The sequence below is a fragment of the Dunckerocampus dactyliophorus genome, chromosome 17 (genome assembly GCF_027744805.1).
Source record: "Dunckerocampus dactyliophorus isolate RoL2022-P2 chromosome 17, RoL_Ddac_1.1, whole genome shotgun sequence".
Classification (NCBI taxonomy): Eukaryota; Metazoa; Chordata; class Actinopteri; order Syngnathiformes; family Syngnathidae; genus Dunckerocampus; species Dunckerocampus dactyliophorus.
The window spans coordinates 5,983,724-6,005,787 of record NC_072835.1 but is presented as its reverse complement, the minus strand read 5'-3'; the positions used below and the strand labels follow the sequence as shown (position 1 = coordinate 6,005,787).

Sequence of the window (22,064 nt, the reverse complement as noted above, 5' to 3'; positions counted from 1 at the left end):
GAGATACGAAGTGAGTGACGAGAATCTCACGCTTTATGAGCAATGAGGGGTTGCGTTCAAATACACAACGCCATTTAAGTTGAATTACTATTTTGAGTGCATTATTTGGGATTCCCGAGCATACTTAAATGCGGCAAATTGTACTTCCGTATTTAGAGTTAAAAAGTGAATGATAAGAATATCTTCTTTCTTTGTCTTTCTGTTTATTTAGACGCATAATTAAAACGTTCCTGTGACGTTCGCAGTGTCCCTGAATGCATCTCGCGGCCGTGTAGTGACAATGAGGAAGTGTTGTTCCGACGACGAAGGGACAAAAGACGCGTTTGTGAGTAGGAAATACAGACACATTGTTGGAATTGCACCCCTGTTGATGTGTTCAGGTTAGATTCAAGTTATAAAAGAGTGTCAGAGTCTGTGGGGAACTACACGTCTGTCGTCATAACAGTGAGCTGTGGCTTGCCATACGTACGTAATTAATGAAATAAATTAGTTACCGCCGTTAACTCGCTAGTTTTGACAGCCCTAATTCCTTGTTTATGTCCGTTAAAGGGATAGTTTGGATTTTTTGACATGAAGTCGTATGACATCCCCATCAGCAGCGTAGTCCAATAGCAGCAATTTACCCCCACTTGGTCTCCTAAGTGCAGTTGTGGTTGGATTTTGGTAATGAAGAACGCAGTTCCGCTTAGTTGCTGGGGACATTTAAGTAAGGAGTTTGGCTTCTCAAAGCAATATGCGTTCGAAAAAGTAATACTCGCGTCGCAAAAAAATCTGAACTATTAACTATGTCAAAAAATATTAACTATCGACCTGACCGTGACAAGTGAATTTTTAAATAACGTATTTTTGCAGTTAGACCATACAAAACCTGTTTACGACCTTCTAAATTCGCTTATTAGCATTATTAGAGCCCTCTAGACATGAAATAACACCCCTATAGTCACCATTACACTCCTATTACCCAATATAGTAGACATAGGACAAAATAAGACATAAATAAGACTGGTGCTTGTGTGTGTTGCTGTAAATGTGCTTCGGTGCCAGTGGACAGCAAGTGACGTCGGGGGTTCAGAGTTGAGTTTTAGCTTGGTGTGCGTTACGGCCACAACAGTAGCACATGTAAGGGATTATTGTGCCTGTTGTGAGATCATTAAAACCTGGAGTAAAAGCCTGTTGTTCCGGCCATCAAGTCTGGTGCTTGTGTGTCTCACCCAACATTACAGTAACATTACTGACACCTAGTGACCAGTACTAGTACAATACTACATATGTTTGCAACGTCTTTGAATGCCTTTTATTTGTATTTTATTTCATCCATCCATCCATCCATCTTATTTTCTCCTCATTAGGGTCGTGGGTGTATGCTGGAGCCTATCCCAGCTGACTTCGGGCGACAGGCGGGGTCACCCTGGACTGGTTGCCAGCCAATTGCAGCCATTTTTACGCTTGAAAATGCTTCATTTTGGCAAAAAAGATGTAACATTTGCTTAAATATGCATATTTTATATAAGGGTGAAGTATTAGCTTTCAAATTCTGCTTAATTAGATCTATAAGTATTTTGTTTTATAGAATGATTCAGGACATCTGTATGCAGGATATATGCTGCTCTCTTCGCTTGTTTTCCTCGTTGGTTCAGTTTAGCCAGTGGTGTCCAAAGTGCGGCTTGTGGTACATTCTAGAAATATAATTTAACAAGAAAATGTCAAATGTAAAAAAAACAGCAGCAGCAAAGATGTCAAAATCAGCAGTCATTTTACAAAAATAAAGTCAAACTATGAAGAAAAATAGTTGTAATCTAAAGAGAATAACATAATATTACGAAGAAAAATAATGTCATTTTCGTAGCATAAAGATGAAATATCAAACTTATCATGTTACTAAAATCAAAATATTATGCCAAGTCATAAATAGGTGGGAAAAAAGCAGAAATGGAAGAAAGAGCTGTCCTTTTACGAGGCTGAAGTCAAAATAGGAAGAGCAAAAAGTCATATCAAACAGGAAAAAAGTCCTAATGTTATGAGGAGAAATAATGTCATCTTAGTAGCATAGATTTGAAATAGTACAGAAAAATACTGTATTTTATGAAAGTTATGAGAAGAACAAAACAAAAGAAAGTTGAGCAGCTGTTTTGGAAAACATGGTCGGGGAAAAAGTTACAATATTATGGGAAGAAAATTTACGAAGATTATTAAAGATGAGAGATGAAATATTCTGAAAAAAACAGCAAACGTGAAAAAAGAGCGACGTTGATACTAATAATATGCTTTTTCACCTGTATTATGAAACTTGATTAATACAGGAGTTCACTTCTTAGCACATCTGCATGTTGCTTTACAAAATATCAAAGTGGCAAAGTTGCATCCTTTCATTTTTCCCGATGTTGCCCTCGCTGGAAAAAATGTGGACACCCCTGATTTAAGCAATTTAAGTGCTTTGAATTGTCTCCTGCTTTTCCGAAACTGGTTTGGTTGAACTTTTAGCTGCGGTTCTTGTGGTGACGTGGTTGTTACCATAGCAACACGAATGCAAGCACACTGCCCCCTGTACTGGGGGCTATAGGGTATAAAAGGTAAATTATCACCACTAGAAGGATATTACACACGTATCATGTCACGTTTTAGCCGAAGGTAAAGCTTTTATCAGATTAACTGTATTTGCTATTCCCGGTTATTGTTGAGAATATACAGAATACAAATAAATATTCCTGAATTTGGTGCGATTTTCTTCCTCCTGATGTGGAACGCAAAGAGTGTAAAGTAACGTGTAAGTAATCAGTCAGTCGTTATGACTAGAACGGTTTTGGCACATCATGGCGGTTCAACTCTCCTGGTGCATCTGCCTTTCAACGTGACTTTTTCATTTATAACGAGTGGGAAACTCAAACGCGCAAAGGAGGAGGTATATATGCTGCAGTTTGGTGTTATTACACGAATGGAATTGCACAATGGGCTGTTCCACGGTTGCTGTTCTCCTTCTGTCAGCTTTGTCCCCTCCCTGCTTTTTCCGACGCTTTTTCTTCTCCAAGGGAGGGAGCGAGCAAGAGAGACTGCTGGAGCCAGCAGTCTGGAACAAGCGTGACAGAATTTGAATTATAGAAGCAGCACAGCAAAGCGGGGAGGGGGCGGGAGAGGGGGTGTGTGTGTGTGTGCGTGCGTGTGTGTGTGTGTGCAGGAAATAGAGGGAAAGAACTGAATTATCCAGCAGAGGTGGCTGTTATTTTGAAGGCATAGTTGAAATGTTTAAACACTGTATTTTTATACCTACAGGCTCAAATAGGTACTCAAATATATCCCTTGCCACTTTAAATTTCGCATCTTCACTCTCTCATGAAGTATATAATATATAAAATATGTATTCATGCTGTTTTGTTGTTGAATACAGTCTATTATTAGTAAAAATGATGCATATTTAATCAAATGTTACTTATTGTTTACCTAAATGAAACATTTTCAAGCATAAAAATGGCTAAATGAAGTAAAATACAAATATGAGGCATTCACAGCGTTGCAAAGATATGTAGTATTGTACTAGTACTGGTCACTAGGTGTCAGTAATGTTACTGTCATGTTGGGTGAGACACACAAGCACCAGACTTGATCGCCAGAACATCAGGACTTTATTGCAGGTTTGAATGAGCTAAAACTCAACTCTGAGCCGCTGACGTCACTTCCTGTCCGCCCCACACTCTGCTCTCCTACCACCGGAACATATTTAGAGCGACACACACGAGCACAAGTCTTATTTTGTCTTATTATGTCTACTATATTGGGTAATTGGGGTGTAAAGGCGACTGTAGGGGTGCTATTTCAGGTCTAGAGGGCTCTAATAATCTTAAAAGCCATATTTGGAAGGTCGTAAACTGGTTTTCTGTGCTCAAACTACGATAATATTCTATTATAAATAAGGACTACTACTTTGCGGCACCAATTCACTGTGATAAACAAGGATTACTGTATTTCCTAGTCCCATTTTAATTTATTTATTCATGGTAAACTATTTGTGGTGTTACCTTTTATCTGTAAATGAAGTACATGCGATTCTTCTCCAGGAAAAGTTCTGATACGTTGATGTAAAAGTCTGATCACCTCCTGGTGAGCTTGGATATATAATCCTCCATCTTGGCAGTCAAATGCATTCATTCATTCAGCGCAGCATAAAAATATCTTTCATGCGTTTGAGGTGCTGCTAAACAGCCGGTGCTGCTGCTGTTTCCTCTCTATGGAAGGACGGCAGTGACAAGCACCTTCCAGCTCATGCACGCCCCCACCCCTTCAAGAGGAGGCGAGTACTGCAGCGCCTCCGCGTATGACATTGTGTGTATTAGCAAGAATAATGATGTCAAACGTACACGGGCTGTGGAATGTCATGGTGTGTAATAAATGTCTCCGCAACAGAAGAGAAACTTGCAGGCGCCACGATCCAACTCAGTCGGCAGGGTTTGCATGATAAGTCGATAAGCGACGCTGGCGGCAGCCTCATCTTAGGTTTCTTCCCTGTATTTCATCAGGAAATGTGAAAACTCAGCAATGTTTACTTAAGAAACTGTAAAAAAACAAAATAAAATAAAAAGAACATGCATTTATAACACAGTTCAATGGGCAAATACACTCAAAAGCATCCAATGTTTCATTTCAACCAGGAACCACATGCAAAATACCAAAATCAAGGCCAACATACCTGTTTTGATGATTTTGAATCTTACTTGTGGTGTAAATGTAAATGTTGGACCCCAAATGCAGAGACAGCGAGACAAATGTGAGCAAAAAAGTCTGAAATACAGGACATGCCCACTTTCAGCAGAATAATCCACGACTAAGAACAACTAAACAAACGAGAGTCTAGCAGAGAACTACACAACTAAAGCAAAAACACAAACATGGCACCGTGCTATAAGATACCAACAACTACCAAACAAAAAAACTAAACAAAAAAGAAAAATGGACTCTTATACCCACTAGGATAAGCCAGGACGGAGCAACAAGGAACTCAGGAGGATGGAACAAGTGAGAACCAACATTATGGGAACATGGACTAAAATAAACCAATGGTGGTACATTCAGGAACAAGGAGTAGTTCTGGTACGAAGCAGGTGTGTCTCATTGCCCCGTCCCACACCAGAAGTCTGGTGATCTGGTGAGAAAACACACAGAACAGCGAGTGGAAGGAAACCCCCCCCACAAAATAAAGAACAGGAAGAGAACATATGGAAGAATGAAGCAGGAGGACGACTGCCAGATCCTTCACGTTCACCTCAAATCAACATCAAGATGGCTGAAACCTGAACAAAATCGGGTGTTCTAACAGGACGGGACAACCGGATAAGAGTAACTGAAGTTCTTCAGCGAGTTTGAGCGCTAGAGCGGTACAGTCGTCCCTTGTTCATCTCTGTTAATTGGTTCCAGACCAGATGAGTGAATTTCCGCAAAGTCGGATCCAATATTAATACATGGAATATTTTCGTAGTTATGGCATAGAAAACCTGCTTACAATTTTCTAAATACGTTTTTTTTTAACATGATTAGAGCCCTCTAGACATGAAATAGCACCCCTACAGTCACCTTTACACTCCTATTGCCCAATAGAGTAGACATAATCAGAGAAAATAAGGCATTTCAGACATAAATAAGATATAAAATAACAGACTCACACGTTAGCAGTTCCTTGCTGTGTTTTGTCTGGACGATGGATTTCCTGCAGTGGCTATTGTCTCATCAATGTATTGTAATGGTGACTTTAAATGGCTTTACACTCCTACATGTATCAGCCGATGTACTGTAGGAGACATAATCAGAGTAAATAAGCCATTTCAAACGTCAATCGTGTGTCACAGTAAATGTGTTCCCTAGCGGGCCTTAGTGGCAGGCGGACAGATGGAGGACAGGAAGTGACATCGGACTTGCCATTGGTTATGTCCCCAAGAGTAGCCTGTATTATTATTATGATTATTATGTTATGATTATTTGTGCTTGTGGTGATCACGTCTGGCCCATACCACCACTTAGTGGCCAATGTAAAATACACTCCCCAACTAACCAACACAATTGGTTCCAGACGACCGTTCTTATGTCGAATTGTTCTTAAGTAGGGTAAAAGGTAATATTACCAATGATATAGGTACTACATGTACGTGTATACATATACAGTATATGTGTATGTATGTAAATATGAGTTTGAATGCAGTACCAGGATAATTCATGAAAAAAACAATAATAAAAGTGATATAATAATATGTAATGATAAATGTTATTTACCTTTGAAGAGGAGTGGTCGAGCATATGTCGTTTTGTTGGAGGAGGAGGAGGAGATATTGAAAAAAGTACAAATGGTCGTCGTCGTTAGACTCTTCTAAAAGAGGTAGTGTTCTGTGGGTGGTGTAGAATTAAGCAGGCCTATTAACTCTTCATAAACTTTAATCACACGCTCTGTCCGGGTTGTATCATTAAGCTAAAACTTAGCTTTATATTTATCGGAAGCTCTCCAGCATCTGTTGGTCCCATTAGCAGTGTCACAGTGCCCTCTACTGGTCAAGCATGTACAGTAGCAGTTTAAATACACTGTACTGATTGAGCAGCCTAAGCACTACAAGGCAAAATAAAATAAAATATAAACCAGTCGGCTTGTGTTTGTATCGGCGATTGTTCGCTAGTCGGGTGTTCGTAAGTTGGGGACCTAGTGTACTACTTTCAAAATAAGAACGCCGCTTTGCTTAAATATGCATATATGTATATGTATATATACATATACATATAACAACGCTAAAACCACTTACATTCCTACCAGTGAATGGTGAAAATCCATGAGTAATTGATATGCCGATAAGAATGTCTATTTTTCACACCCGGCTCACACCTCCCCCTGCAAAGCTTCCTGCTAGCTTGATGTTCTCCGATTTTGCCTCAACATTTGTACTAAAAGTGAGTGTTGTAATTATTACGTTAGATTCAGCTCCAGAACCCTCCCCTTCTCTCTTCAATTACCATTGTTTGCTCATCACAGAAACCAGGTTTAATTCCTAAATATTCCTCACACAATTGAACACATTTCAAGTATAAAATGTGTAGCTGCTCACCACTAATGAACGGTAATGGAAGATGATCCATGAACACTGGATTCAGAGTCACATTACACAACTACGGTGCATTCAAACACCGCCAAACAAAGTGCAAAATCTCAGCACTGAAGAAAAAACATGATCAGTGAAGCATAAAGACATAAACGTAGTGCAATTATGGGTGCAATTACGTTCTACATCAGGGGTCTCAAACTCAATTTCACTGGGGGCCACTGGGGTAGAGTCTGGGTGAGTCTGGGCCACATCAAGTATTGGGCGTAGGGCTGGGAATCTCAGGGCACCTCACGATACGATACAATTCACAATACATCCATGTGATACCACCACTGTTAGTTCAGTGTTGGTGATTACTTGCCCCTGGAAGTATGGAAGTAACACTGAGCTTGCCCGGATGTTGCGGGCTGCAGTTACACTACTCTTTGATGTCCAGTCGCGGGCCGCAAGATACGATTTGGTGGGCCGCAAATGGCCCACGGGTGGCGGGTTTGAGACCCCTGTTCTACATTGTTCGATTTTTTAACGCAAACGGTAAATTCGCAAAAATTACATCTATAGTTCATGGCGCCGCCCATGATGAACTAGCTTGCGCCTCAGTCTCATTTCCGGAAGTGACGTCATCAGGGTGACACCTGTCAGCTAAAGCAGAGTAAACAAACACTTCTTGAGGTACAGTAGATCGTCGTCTTGGTTCAGTATATTTGTCGTCAAAATAGTCGTCACGCCAAAATGTCGTATTGTTGCTGGATGTTGACGATATCTGAGTGATACTGTAAGTTTGTTTTCTTATCCAAAAGAGGAAGGTTTTGGAACGACAATGGACAAAGCAAGTGCAGCGAAACGAGAGACAGGCAGGTGGACACCCACCTCGAGTCCTGTTCTTTGTAGTGATCATTTTACTGACGACTGCTTTGAAGGAACACCTTCATAAGAAGCATTTGGGTTGGAAGTACAGTAGAAACGCATTTTGAAAAAGGGTGCTATTCCGGGACACATGAAAAAAACAAGACCACTACGTCAAAGTTGGCACAGAGTAAGTCATGATTACATCATGTCTTCTGAGCAATATTCCACTATGATACATGTTGTTGTCATGGCGGAGATGTGGCGTGGCTCTGGATCCCGGACGCAGAGGCAGGAGGCAGGTCGGGCTTTACAGAATTGATTGTGTTCCACAAAAACTAAACACAAGGCGATGGTGCCAACAAAAAGGTACACCGTGGAGAAAAAACACAACACAGTGCCGGCTGGAGGCAGGTGCTGCTGAACGCTCAGGTAACACTGAAACAACACAGGTCTGGGGTAGCAGCACAGGTGAAGCATGGAGGCGAGAGGAATAACCCGGCGTTCCCCAGCTGTCAGCAGTCAGCCTAAGTAGTGGGCGTAGGCAATCAAGCTCAGGTGCGTTCAGCAGCCCCGCCTCCAGCCAGGAACATGGGATCTGGGCACAAAACAAACAAAAGGGAGAGAGGGGCACCAAGCAAGGGCACGTGGAACGTGACGTTTATATAAACATCTTTTGACAGCAACACTGTGGTCGGTGGCGGCGGTGGCATAATATACAATAAAAAGGCTATAAAACCCCTTTGCACTCATTAAGAAGCCGATTTAAAACAATAATTGAAGGATAAACAACTCCAGAGTAATTTACACTTTACATTCTGTGTTTTGAAGGTGACCAGTCTTCATCTTCATGTCTTAAGGCTTAAGTCGGTGTTCTGCAAGTTCTCTGTTTCATCTCCAAATGATTCTTCCCCCTCAAAACCTATTGACACATCCCTCAAATTGTTGCTATAATCACTATAAACATCCTCCGTCTCGTACGCCGCTGTGTTTGTCTACCTGAGTGATATACCCCGATGGCGTCACTTCCAGAAATGAGACTGAACAGCGAGAGCTAGTTCGTCATGGGTGGCGCCTTAAACTGTAAATGTAATGTTTTCAATTTGCCATTTGCTTTCAAAAATCTAACAATGTAGAACATGATTTTTTTTAAATGACAAACAATATGTAACATATTCAAGCTAGGTTAATGAAGCATGTCAGGTGGACGTAAATAAGACTTGTGCTTGTGTGTGTGTTGCTGTAAATGTGTTCCGGTGCGAGGGGAGCTGAGCAGGGGGTGGACAGAAAGTGACATCGGGGGTTCAAAGTTGAGTTTTAGCTTGGCATGGGTTACGGCTGCAACAATTTCCCGCGAATTCCGGCAATCAGGTCTGTTGCTTGTGTGTCTCACCCAAGATTACAGTAACGTTACTGACATCTGGTGACCAGTGTAGAATACTACATTCCATCGCAACGTCTTTGAATGCGCCTTATATTTGTATTTGACTTCATTTAGCCATTTTTATGCTTGAAAATGTTTCATTACATAACATTTTCTTAGATATGCATTTTTGGACTATTACAGGGTGTGTTCAACCAAGAAACAAGCACGATTTATTCATTCATCATTTTTGAAAAACCGTGATAGAGTGAAGCTGCGAAATTTGAAGCGAAGCGTGGCGTCACAGTTACCGTGGCAACACAAAAGCAGCCACGCTGACCCCAGTGCTCAGGTAGTTTAAGGCCAAAGCTTAAGCTCCCAAAGCCCCGACCTGAAGCCTCCTTGAACATTTGTGGACTAGAATAAAAAACAGTTTCCGTGTCAGAAAATCAACCAATAAACGTCTGACCACAGTTTTATGTACCATCTCATGACTTTTTTTTTTTTACTCTTATTTTGTTTCTGCCTAACTGTCCGCATTCTGGCAGTCCTCATAGCTCACTAGGTAGTCACATGATCCAACACACACATTTATACTATGAACCCACCTACCACATCCAAGTATCGCCTGTCAGAGGACGTTTGCACAGAGAAGCAGAGAGAAAGGGAGGGAAGGTGTGTGTGTGTGTGTGTGTGTGTGTGTGTGTGTGTGTTGAACATTCCAAAGGAGGCAGACTAAAAGAGAACGAGGGACAGACATCATTGTAATGGCATGCAACTCGATACTCTTGCATACTGAATATTCCCCCAGGAGGCTTTTTTCCCCCTTCAACGCTGAAGTCATTTAGCTGAGCCGGCCCAGATTTCCCTCTCTTTCTCTTTCCCGTCCTTCTTCTTTTGCCATTTTTTTATACACACACACACACACACACACATTGTGCAAATGTAACCTTTTGCCAGCCCCGGCCCCTCCCACTACCCCACCCCTAGGAAGCTGGCGAGCCATTTTGCTGCCAAGAAATATGAAAAACTGGCAGGCTGCCCGTTTCATCTGCAAGCGCAAAGGCGAGGGAGGATGGTAGCGGCGGGAGATGGAGGCAGGCGGGGGGAGGGTGGCGAGGAGTGGAGGTGACACAGAGGAGACGGAAATGCTGCTGCTGTGCTTTGCCACGAGGAAGAAGAAGAATCAAAAGCAGAGTGAAACAGGGAGAAAAGGAGCTGCGGGGAGATAAGGCTGAAATTGACTTCCATGGAAATAAAGCACATTACTGACGGAAGATAATCCACACTTGGACCTTCTCTTCACTTAGCAAGACTCACAACACAACCCATTCTAATTCATTTGGATGAACACGTTTACTATTACAAAGTTATACATCAACTTGAAGCACAGTAGGGCTGGGATTTCCAAAGTGGGGGCCGGGGGCCACCTTCGTCTTTTATTGGCCCTGGGCATATTGTAAAAAATGAATTCATTCAATTCTGGGGTAGTTTTTAGCGTTTTTGCGTACGTTTGTGTTTGCCTTTCACACGTCACCTTAAAACCTTTTTTCGGGCGTGGCTGTTCTTTTTCACATGAAGCACATTCACGATTCAGCAAATTCGCACATTTTTGGTCAAAAAAATGTTTTCATTTTTTTATTTTTTTCTCGGAAAATAGGCAGTTTTTCAAATTTGCTGGAAACACATCTCCTTCACCCTAAGTCAGGGGTGTCCTAACCTTTTCCATCCAGGGCGGCATACTGAAAATCAAAAGATGCGGGCGGCCACTTCGATATATTTGATGTATTTTTACATTTTGGAAAAAGCCAAAAAAATACTTTTATTATTTTGAATGTGATATCATTTTAATATTATAATATGATAAAAACATAATTATTATGTATTCTTAATATTATTTTCAATGTAGAGTGTTCCCTCATTTATTGCTGGGGATAGGTTCCCAAAATAGCCTGCAATAAGTGAAACCTGCAAAGTAGCCAACTTCATTCTTTTACAATGATTATATTTGCTTTAAGGTGTAAAACCCTTCACCATACACTTCATACACTTCATACTCAGACAGACATGAACATTTTATCACATTTCTCGCTTGTTTAAACACTCTCAAAGTTCAAATTTTGTTTTAATTTTAATGATAAACCTACTAGGTTGGACACAAGAAATTAGTAAGTGACTCACATATTTCACACCTCTGACCTTCTTCTTTTTATTGGAGGTTAGAGCAGCTAATTAGAGCACAGTTAGCTAGTTTGCTAGCGCCGACTGACCACAAAAGGAAACGGCATGAAGGAGATTGAGTGGCAGTGGTCTACAGCCAATCAGGACACAGAACACAATGGGCGGGTTCTCCCTCAGCCACTAAGGATGCACAACACAATGCGTATGCTCTCCCTTAGCCAATCAGAACTGTTGCAGGCACATAAACACATACTGAGACGAGGTGGAGGGACGGGCTGCACATCTCTTCAACTCTCATGGATATGGATGGATATATTTAAAAACAAATCTTTGTGTTATTATTAGTATCAACATTTCAGCTTCTTCTCTTTACATTTTGCCTTTTGTGCTATTTTTTTTTGTTTGATTTATTTCTACAATGTGCTGCAGGCCAATGAAAAACAAGCTACGAGGCGCAAATGACCCACACTTTGGACACTCCTGTCGATAGTACAGTGAAACCTCAGTTAGCGTATGCGTACATTTTCTGGTTAGCGTACAATATGGCGCACGTCTTGTCTTGTTATTAATGCACTGTGTGAGTCCAACTGTTTTTTAGTGTATTGTTATCGCAAAACGTCCTTGTTAGCATCCCATGAGCTTGCTAATATGGTACAGACCAAAATTCACAATCCACACATGTCTTTGAGCCATGTGCCGCTGCGCTTACACATCACGCACTTACTGTACCCACGCGGAAGAAAAATAGTTCCCAACAAGGGATGTACAGTAAATAAATAGGACTGTCGATTCGGCCGCAAATGCATGTTTGTTTGTAGTACGCTATGGAGCATGGCGTCTGCCATGATGGTGAGCAAGAGAGGTGGGTGGGGCTGATCACAACAGTGTACAATGCATTGACGAGCTCTGAGCTGAGTATAAAATAAGGTAGACTTTGATGAAATGAATTTGTGTTATTTACTGAACAGAATGAATGTGTACTGTACTGTACTGTACTGTACTGTGCTGTACTGTACTGTACTGTACTGTACTGTGCTGTGCTGTACTGTACTGTACTGTACTGTGCTGTACTATACTGTACTGTACTGTACTGTACTGTACTGTGCTGTGCTGTGCTGTACTGTACTGTACTGTACTGTGCTGTACTATACTGTACTGTACTGTACTGTACTGTATGTACGGTGGTGTGATAAAGTGTTTGTTCCTGATTTCTTAGTGCATGTTTGTCACACTTAAATGTTTCAGTTCATCAAGCAAATGTAAATATTAGTCAATGACAACACAAGTGAACACAAAATGCAGTTTTTAAATGAAACTTTTTATTATTAAGGGAGAAAAAAAATCCAGACCTACATGACCCTGTGTGAAAAAGTGCCTGGTTGGGCCCCCCTTAGCAGCAACAACTGCAATCAAGTGTTTGTGATAACTTGCAATGAGTCTCTTACGGTGCTGTGGAGGAATTTTGGCCCACTCATCTTTGCAGAATTGTTGTCATTCAGCCACATTGGAGGGTTTTCCAGCATGAAGCACCTTTTTAAGATCATGCCACAGCATCTCAATAGGATTCAGGTCAGGACTTTGACTAGGCCACTCCAAAGTCTTCATTTTGTTTTTCTTCAGCCATTCAGAGGTGGACTTGCTGGTGTGTTTTGGATCATTGTCCTGCTGCAGAACCCAAGTTGGTTTCAGCTTGAGGTCACCAACAGATGGCTGGACATTCTCCTTCAGGATTTTTTGGTAGACAGCAGAATTCATGGTTCCATTTATCTTCCAAGTCCTGAAGCAGCAAAACAGCCCCAGACCATCACACTACCACCACCATATTTTACTGTTGGTATGATGTTCGTTTTCTGAAATGCAGTGTTACTTTTATGCCAGATGTAATGGGACACACATCTTCCAAAAAGTTCAAATTTAAAGTATTTTCCTAAAGGTCTTGGGGATCATCAAGATGTTTTCTGGCAAAATTGAGACAAGTCTTAATGTTCTTTTTGTTCAGCAGTGGTTTTGGTCTTGGAACTCTGCCATGTTTTTGCCCAGCGTCTTTCTTATGGTGGAGTCATGAGCACTGACCTTAACTGAGGCAAGTTAGGCCTGCAGTTCTTTGGATGATGTTGTGGGGTCTTTTGTGACCCATTTGATGAGTCATCACTGTGCTCCTGGGGTAATTTTGGTTGGCCGGCCACTCCCATGAAGGTTCACCACTTTTCCATGTTTTCACCATTTGTGGATAATGGCTCTCACTGTGGTTTGCTGGAGTCCCAAAGCTTTAGAAATGTCTTTATAACCTTTTCCAGACTGATAGATCTCAACTACTTTCTTTCTGAAGGGTGGGGGTGAGGGGGCAATCACTTTTCCACACAGGGCCATGAAGGTCTGGATTTTTTTTCTCCCTTACTAATAAAAAGTTTCATTTAAAAACTGCATTTTGTGTTCAGTTGTGTTGTCATTGACTAATATTTAAATTGGTTCGATGATCTGAAACATTTAAGTGTGGCAAACACGCAAAAAAATAAGAAATTAAAAAGGGGGCAAACACTTTTTCACACCACTGTCTATGAATCTCTGTGTTTTTGGTTTTGGATCGTTTCTGTGTTTGACGCATTTTAGAAAACCGTACTGAAAAAAGAACGGTGATGTCACAAATACAACAAAAAAAACTGCGATAATGCTATCTAGTCGTCAAATGATCGGTACGGCGCATGTCATTTACTCACCACAACATGCTGACGACATCTCACCATCTCTTGAGGAATCATGTTTCTATCGGAATAAACACGTAAAGTTAATAAAACTGTGATGGGGATGAAAGAAGAAACAGTCTTCAGACGGCCATGGAATATTTCATGCAGTTTTCTTGCAAGCCCTTCCTGTGGTTTTCTTGCCTCCAAGAGATGCCCTTCCTGTCTGTTGCCTAGCAACAGCAGGAGAGAAATAGATGAGGTGATGAGTGAAGGTGAGCCAGAGGGAGATAGGAGGAGAGAAAAAAGACATGAGGGGGAGTAAAGCTTACTTTTCTTCTTGTCAAGCAGCGGCCGTTCAATATGCATTCTGGAATGTATTCTTTTATGAAATCACCACAGAATACTTGATGTTGGGAACCAGTGACTTTTACCTGTCAAGTTCATATGCTATGCTATGCTATGCTATGCTCAATAGTATTAGTTCATATATACCAGTGTAGATTATGTAGACACGCCTTCTCTAGCTCGCTAGTCTCTAGCGCAGGCGTGTCCAAACTTTTTCCAGCGAGGGCTGCACACTGAAAGCCCAAGGATGCGGGGGCCACTTGTACATGTTTTAAACCAACTCCTGTAGGCATGTAGAGACGTTTCTTACGTTTAAAGGAAAAAAAACAGCCTGCATCTCAGCTTTGTGTTATCGATGACAAAGTGTATTATTAGTCTGAGTGTTTTCTTCTCACATGACGCTTTTTTGCCCTTTTTTTTGTTTGTTTTACAAACAGTTACAAGTTTCTTCTTGTACCTTTTACCTTGTAATATTATGACTTTATTCTCATAATATTCCGACTTTATTACCAGAATATTATAACTTTTACCCAAGCTAATTTTTCAAAAGTTGCAACTTTTATTCTTTGTTTTGTTTGTTTGTCGTAATATTACAACTTTTAAAAAAATACATATTTGAGCCTTTAATATTTAAACTTCATGTTAAGTTTTCCTCTTAATATGATGACTTTATTCTCCAAATATTTTGTCTTTATTCTTGTGAAAATCACTGCTATTTTTCCATTTGTTTAAAAATGGTTCCTGTTTAATTGTATTTTAGAATGTGCCAAGGGTGATAATTGGCCCCCGTGACACCCCTGCTCTACCGCTAGCGACTGAAGATGCTCAAAATCTTTACCGATGTATGATACACCGATATTGTCAATGCAATTAAATAATGCTGGCAACGATAGAATTTGGAAAGAAGCGCATTTCTACACGGCACAAACATCCGTACAAGAACAAAGTATGAAACTGGTGATTCATATGAATTGGGCTCATTTTACACGTCTACCACCGCTCATTGTGCTGCATGAACGCTAGGATTCATCCTGTGGTGTGATACTAGATTAGAAGTATCAAAGGAAGACGCCTTACTCCCATCATCGCAGCAAATTGCATATTAACGATCCAAAGGTGAAACTTGGAAATAAATCTACTGAATTAGCAAGCTTATTACTGTGGGGGATACAAATATCATTATCGGCTGAAAACTCGACATCGATGTGAACCTGAATCTCGTTTTTCTGCCAGTATTGGATATACAGGAAATGACGACCAGGCTTGAGGCTACACCGTGACTTAGATACCGCTCTGTATTTATTTATTTATTCTTATTCTATTTTCTTATTTTTCTTTACTCTCCTGTCTTGCTTTGTTTGTTTTTAAGTTTTTAAGTATCTATCTGTTTATTTATTGGTGGTGAGTACCCAGACCGGGCTGGCCCCCCACAATCGGGAAAAAAATTCACCTTAAGTGTAAATTAAAACTAGTTGTCACTATTAACTTGGGGTGTCCAAACTTTTTCCAGCAAGGGCCATATATGAAAAACCAAAGGATGCAAGGGCCGCTTTGATTTGTTGTAAAGCAGCACATGCAGTAGATATGCTAACAAGTTATATGCAGTTCAAGGGGAAAAAGATCATTTTAGCTTTGTGATATAGGTGAAAAAGAGTATTATTAGTAAGAGCACTTTGCTCTTTTTAGCCCATTTTTGCTGTTTTTTTTAAATTTATTTTCCAAATATTTAAACTTTCTTCTTAAATAATTTTCGTAAATTTTCTTTTCATAATATTATTACCTAATTCCCATAATATTTGGACTTTATTTCCATAGTAATACAACTTTTTCCACAAGCTATTTTTCCAAAAATGACAACTTTATTTCGTTTTGTTTGTTTCCCTTAATATTACGACTTTTCTTAGAACAAATTTTTTTCTTCTGATATTTCAACTTCATTCTGACATTATTGACATTGTCATTATTTTATTAAGTTTATTCATGACTTTTTTTGTCATTTGAATATGACTTTTTTCTCTTAATATTTTGACTTTATACTTGGAAAATTACAGCCTTTTTTTCTATTTCTGATGTTGCTGGGGGCGGGGGGGTTCCAAGTATTTCAACTTTCTCCTCGTAAATTTTCTTTTCGTAATTATGACTTTAATCCCATAATATTTTGACTTTATTCTCGTAACATTACAACTTTTTCCCCAACCTAATTTTCCAGCAATTACAACTTTATTGTTTGTTTCGTTTGCTTGTCATAGTATTACAACTTCAAAAAAAACACATCTTTTGTCTTTAATATTTCAACTTTATGCTACTAAAATGTCCTCATCATATTACATTATTCTCGTAAAATTACACATTTTTCTCGTTAGATTATATTTTTCTCTCAATCTTCTCTATTCTCAGGGATTAAAATGATGCCAACTGGACCGTTCAGGTTGTCTTAAAAGACGTTGGGCCTCTCATCCAAGCAGCATTCATCAGTTCATGCTGAGTGACTAGATAGGACCACTCCACTCTGACTAGATAAGACAACGCTAGTCAGGGAGGATGTGGCAGGAGCCACAGTATTTGTTCTCTCAAGGAGGAGGCATGCCCAGACAACAACGATTTTGCTCTTTTGTGGTGCCAATGACAGTTGGAGGGAAGCCTCTGCCATTAGTTCCTCATTAGTTCTTCATTAGTTGCTCAGTAAGTAGTCCACATTTATGTGCTTTTGTCATTAGTTCCTTGTAAGTTCTTCATTAGTTCCTCAGTAACTAGTCTAAATTGATGTGCCTTAGTCATTAGTTCCTCATTAGTTCTTCTTTAGTTGCTCAGTAAGTGGTCTAAATTGATGTGCCTTGGTCATTAGTTCCTCGTAAGTTCTTCATTAGTTCCTCATTAGTGCTTCATTATTTTCTCAGTCACTAGTCTAAATGTATGTACCTTTGTCATTAGTTCCTCATTAGTTCTTCTTTAGTTCCTCAGTAACTAGTCTAAATTGATGTGCCTTAGTCATTAGTTCCTTGTAAATTCTTCATTAGTTCCTCAGTAACTAGTCTAAATTGATGTGTCTTAGTCATTATTTCCTCATTAGTTCCTCAGTAAGTACTTTATTTTGTGTACTTAATTGTAAAGTGTGACCTGTTACTTCATCTGCTACTGTTTTCTTCCTCATCCACCTTGCTGTTGTTCTTTCTGGAACAAGATGCACTTTTTACAAATGACCAGTTGGGGTCACCACAGGTTTTGAGGACCTCCCTCAGGTGCTTATGGTGACCAAACAGCCTGTTTTCCCAGGACATGTCCTCTTTTCACGTCCTGTGTGTGTCCTGGTTTTCATTGTTTTCCATTGGGCCATGCAATGAACTAATATTACTTTTTTAGTAACTTGTCCAGTAATACTTTCATTTTCTAATACAGAAGAGACATCATTATTTCATTCCAGAGATTTTAAACTTATTTTTGCACCATTGAAACGTCAAGGAGATGTTATTTTAGGCATAATAACTAGAGATGCTCCGATCAGGGTTTTATGCTGCAGATTCCGATACTGATCATCGAGTGAGATCATCTGATACCGACCACATGGGTTAACTGTACATTTTTAAATTTATGTATGAATGCTACTGGCTGGTGCTGCCGTTAGACAATTCCAAAGACCCCTGGCTAATTGACAATTATTAAAAAATAAACTTTTGGGTAGATTTTTTTGTTTGTTTTTTTTTGCCTTTATTTTTGTGAAACCATTTTTGTACTATTTGACGCAAATGTTTTGGAGTGATACGAATACATGGGAAATAAATTGTTCTATAATTTATTTTTTAATTCAAGATAAGAAAATGAACACAGTAAAATAATAGAAATAAAGACGTTTATTAAATAGACATCTGTCCTGCTTAAGTTAAAAGAGAATACTTTCTCTCCAACTTTCACTTGCGTTTGATTTATGACTGGCAACATTTAAACTGTACACTACGTTATTTACCAAGCACATCTCCACTCAAACAGTGTGGCCATGGTCTTCATGCTATTTTGTGCTCATTTGTCGTCTGAGTTCAACACTTATCATAAAAAAACTACCAGAGACACACGTGTTTATGTTCATTAAATAACCACACAAATAGTGTTTGGAGGACAAGACATAATTAATATCATGACAACAGGAGAGCAAAATTGTTCTGTGACACTTGAAAAAGTTGGTATGAACGTGATATCCACTTGTAGTGTCCCCGTGGGACAAAAACGAGCTCTGAACTCACCGCATTGCTTGTTTGTTTTAAAAACAAAGTGTCACTGTGGTTCAAAGTCACATTTGGAGTCTGACGACAAGAAAATAGGCAGATAACTTTAGCTTATCACATAACTATATAAGAAAAGTGGAACAGCAACAGGGTCGGTAAGGGAGTGATCAAACACGCCGGCATGGATTGGTGCAGCCTGTGTCAAGCTGGCTTTACACACTAGTTTGGATTGCCACGGCAATACGGGACAAAGTGCGCCCCTTGTCGGATCAGTACGCGTGTTGGCAACCACAGCACACGTGCTGCCGCATGGCAATCGTTGTTTGTGATCGGCTGTGAAAGGCATTTACCTATCGGCACATGTCGATCACATGTTTTTTACGGAAATTGGCGTCCGATGGATCGGAGCACTCCTAATAACATGTCAAGTAACCTCTGAGAAGCTCATGTGAGTTTGTGTCTTTGGTTATTTGGTTTTTATTTTATTTTATTATTATTATTATTTTAATATGTACATTAAATGTATATTTACTAAAAGTATAAAACACATTTATTTTTATTTTTATTTATTTATTTATTTACTTTTTAAATAAATAAAACACATTTAAAGTGTTAATAAATATAAAATATATAAAAATTAAATATGATTTTTATTTAATGTATTTTCTACCCATACATAGGAGCATACTTGAAATGTACTGAAACCAGAAGGCATCTTCTAGTATCGTTTAAGTATCTCATTGCCACGGCACGGCGTGCGTCCTGGTTTAGGTCATCAAAATATGGTCACCCTAGCTTGTATCATACATTTTAGATGCAGGCCCATATAAACCAATTTTTTTTGCTGATATCAGACCGATATCCTATATTATGATTATGATACCGGATCGGGACATCCCTAAGACTATCCATGTTTTCCAGCAACAAGACGAGCTGATGCTGTCTGTCAAGGTCCGCTGTTACAAATGACGCTTTTCCATTTGAATAAATAGCGTCTATGCCAGGGGTGTACAAACTTTTTCCTACGAGGGCCACACACTGAAAAAAGGAAAGGATGCAAGGGCCACTTAGATATTTTGGAAAGCAACACATGCAGATATGCTAAGAATTGATATATATTTCAAGAAAAATGTGATACAGGTGATAAAGTGTATTATTGGTATGAATTGTGGTCTTTTTTTTCCCTATTTTTGTTGTTTTTTTTTTAATTTTCCCACGTTCTTCAATAATCTTCAGAAATGTTCTTTTTGTAACATTAGGACTTTATTCACATGACATTTTGACTTTATTGTTATAATATTATGACTTTTTTCCCAACCTAATTTCCCAAAAATTAGACCTTTATTTTGTTTTGTTTGTTTCACATAATACTACGACTTTTTAAAATCAATACAACTCTGCACTACTAAAATGCTATTTTCTCCCCTCATAATATTATGAGTTTATGCTCGTGAAATTGGCTTTTTCTTATTAGAATACTACTTTTTTTCTCCCAATGTTATGACTTTATTCTCGTAAAATTACAGCTGTTTTTTTTTCCATGTCTGCTGTCGTGTTTTTGTTTTTTTTTCCAGCTTCTTTTCTTAATTATGTCTTTACTCCCATCATGTTTCTATTTTGGGATTTTCATTCTCGTAACATTATAAATTTTCCAAAAATTACAACTTTGTTTTGTTTCTCATAAAATTAAAAATTACAACTTAAAAAAATGTCTTCTTTCTTTAACATTTCAACTTTGTGCTCCTAAAATGACATTAGCCTTCCTCATGACATTATTCTCGTAAAATGATGACTTTTTCTCGTTAGATTGAGATTTTCTGTTAATAGTTTGACTTTATTCTCTTTTTTTTTGCTGTTATTTTTTGTTCCTTGTTAAATTATATTTGTAGAATGTGGGGCGGGCCAATAAAAAAAACATCCGCGGGTCGCAAATGGCACTTTGGACACCCCGGGTCTATGCGATCCATCCCTTTTCTGTATCGTTTATTAATTCCTTGGAGCGCTCCTCGTGTCCTGGACGACATGCGTGATGGAAACACGGGTGCATTTAGGCGCAAAATCCCGGTAGAGAAGAATTCCCAAGAGTGACAGAGCAAGAGGGACTAAATGAAATAGAAGGAATCCCCAGAAAGGGAGGTGTACGGTCTGAAAAGTATAGGTGGAGAAAGGGGGGAGGGCGGGGAGGGCGTACAGGGATCAATATCTAATTTCAGTGCTGGACTCACTGTGGACGTTTTTCCAATAAAGCTCAGATAGAACAGCAAAGTTTGAACAGAAGTGAATATTTGTCTGTCTCTTTGTCTTTTTCCCCTCCATCTTCCTTTCTCCAGCCACCTGTGTCCACACTGGTCCATCCATCTCCTGGGATTCTTGGACCTGAGCTATAAAGGGACTGCAGTTCAACCTCGAAGGTTGAATGCACTTTGGTCCAGGATGCTGGTTGAACATTTTGTTTGGATTTGGATCAGATTTTCCCGCTATAATACAGTGCAAATAAAACATTTTCTTTTCATGTTCCAGCTATTGTACATATAATATACAGTGGAACCTTGGTTAACGTCGTTAATCTGTTCCAGAAGGTCCGACTCTAAGCATCCAACCACTCTAATCAGCTATTACGATAAGAAATCATGTAAATCCAATTAATCCGCTCCAGAAAGTGAAAAATGTTAACACAAAACACGTTGTTGTAGTTTTACATGCAGAAAACAATTCAACACCACCTTCCTGTTTTGCTAGGAGTCATTTCTTGAATTCAGCAGTGTTTCTCACCTCAAATCTCTGCTTTTGTTTTGATCACGGCTGCACAATAACCCAAATAGAGCCGAGGAAAAAGTTGCAAGTGCCCGCATTTTGATAAAGAAGATGAGAAACACCAGTGAACTCAAGAAATAACTCATAGCAAAACATGAAGGTGGTGTCCGTGCTGATCTTCACATCTTCAGGGAAGATAAAAGCTAAATGTTCATTTATCTCTTTCATTTGTCATTTTTATGCATTTAGAATTGTTTTATGCATGTAAAACTAGAATTATAAAAGACGTTTTGTGTTAACATTTTTGAGATTTGTGGCGTAACTGTGACTGTGTTCGTTAGCAAAAATCTACAAAGAACTACAGAACAATGGAGCTGACTTTCAGTTCCTGTTTCCATGTACTGTATTAGTAAGCTAACGGGCTGCTAACAAGGACGTTTTGTGAATAAAAAATACATTAAGAACACAGTTGGACTCGCGCAGTGCATTTAAGATGTGCGCTATATTGTATGCTAACCAGAAAATGTACACAAAACGAAGCTAAACTTGTGGCATAAACTTGGTACGTTAACCGAAAAACACCTTAACCAGGACGTATGCTAGCCGA

At 39.3% G+C, this 22,064-nt stretch overlaps 1 protein-coding gene across 1 annotated transcript in view; it reads right to left on the bottom strand.

Annotated features, from left to right (window-relative positions):
* Window positions 1-1,263: 1,263 nt before the first annotated feature.
* ndor1 (NADPH dependent diflavin oxidoreductase 1) overlaps window positions 1,264-22,064 on the bottom strand; it is a 50,825-nt gene continuing 30,024 nt past the window's right edge. Inside the window, exon 16 of the transcript XR_008566492.1 lies at window positions 1,264-1,676. The gene's annotated coding sequence lies outside the window, so the exon portion shown is untranslated. The remainder of the gene's footprint in view (window positions 1,677-22,064) is intronic.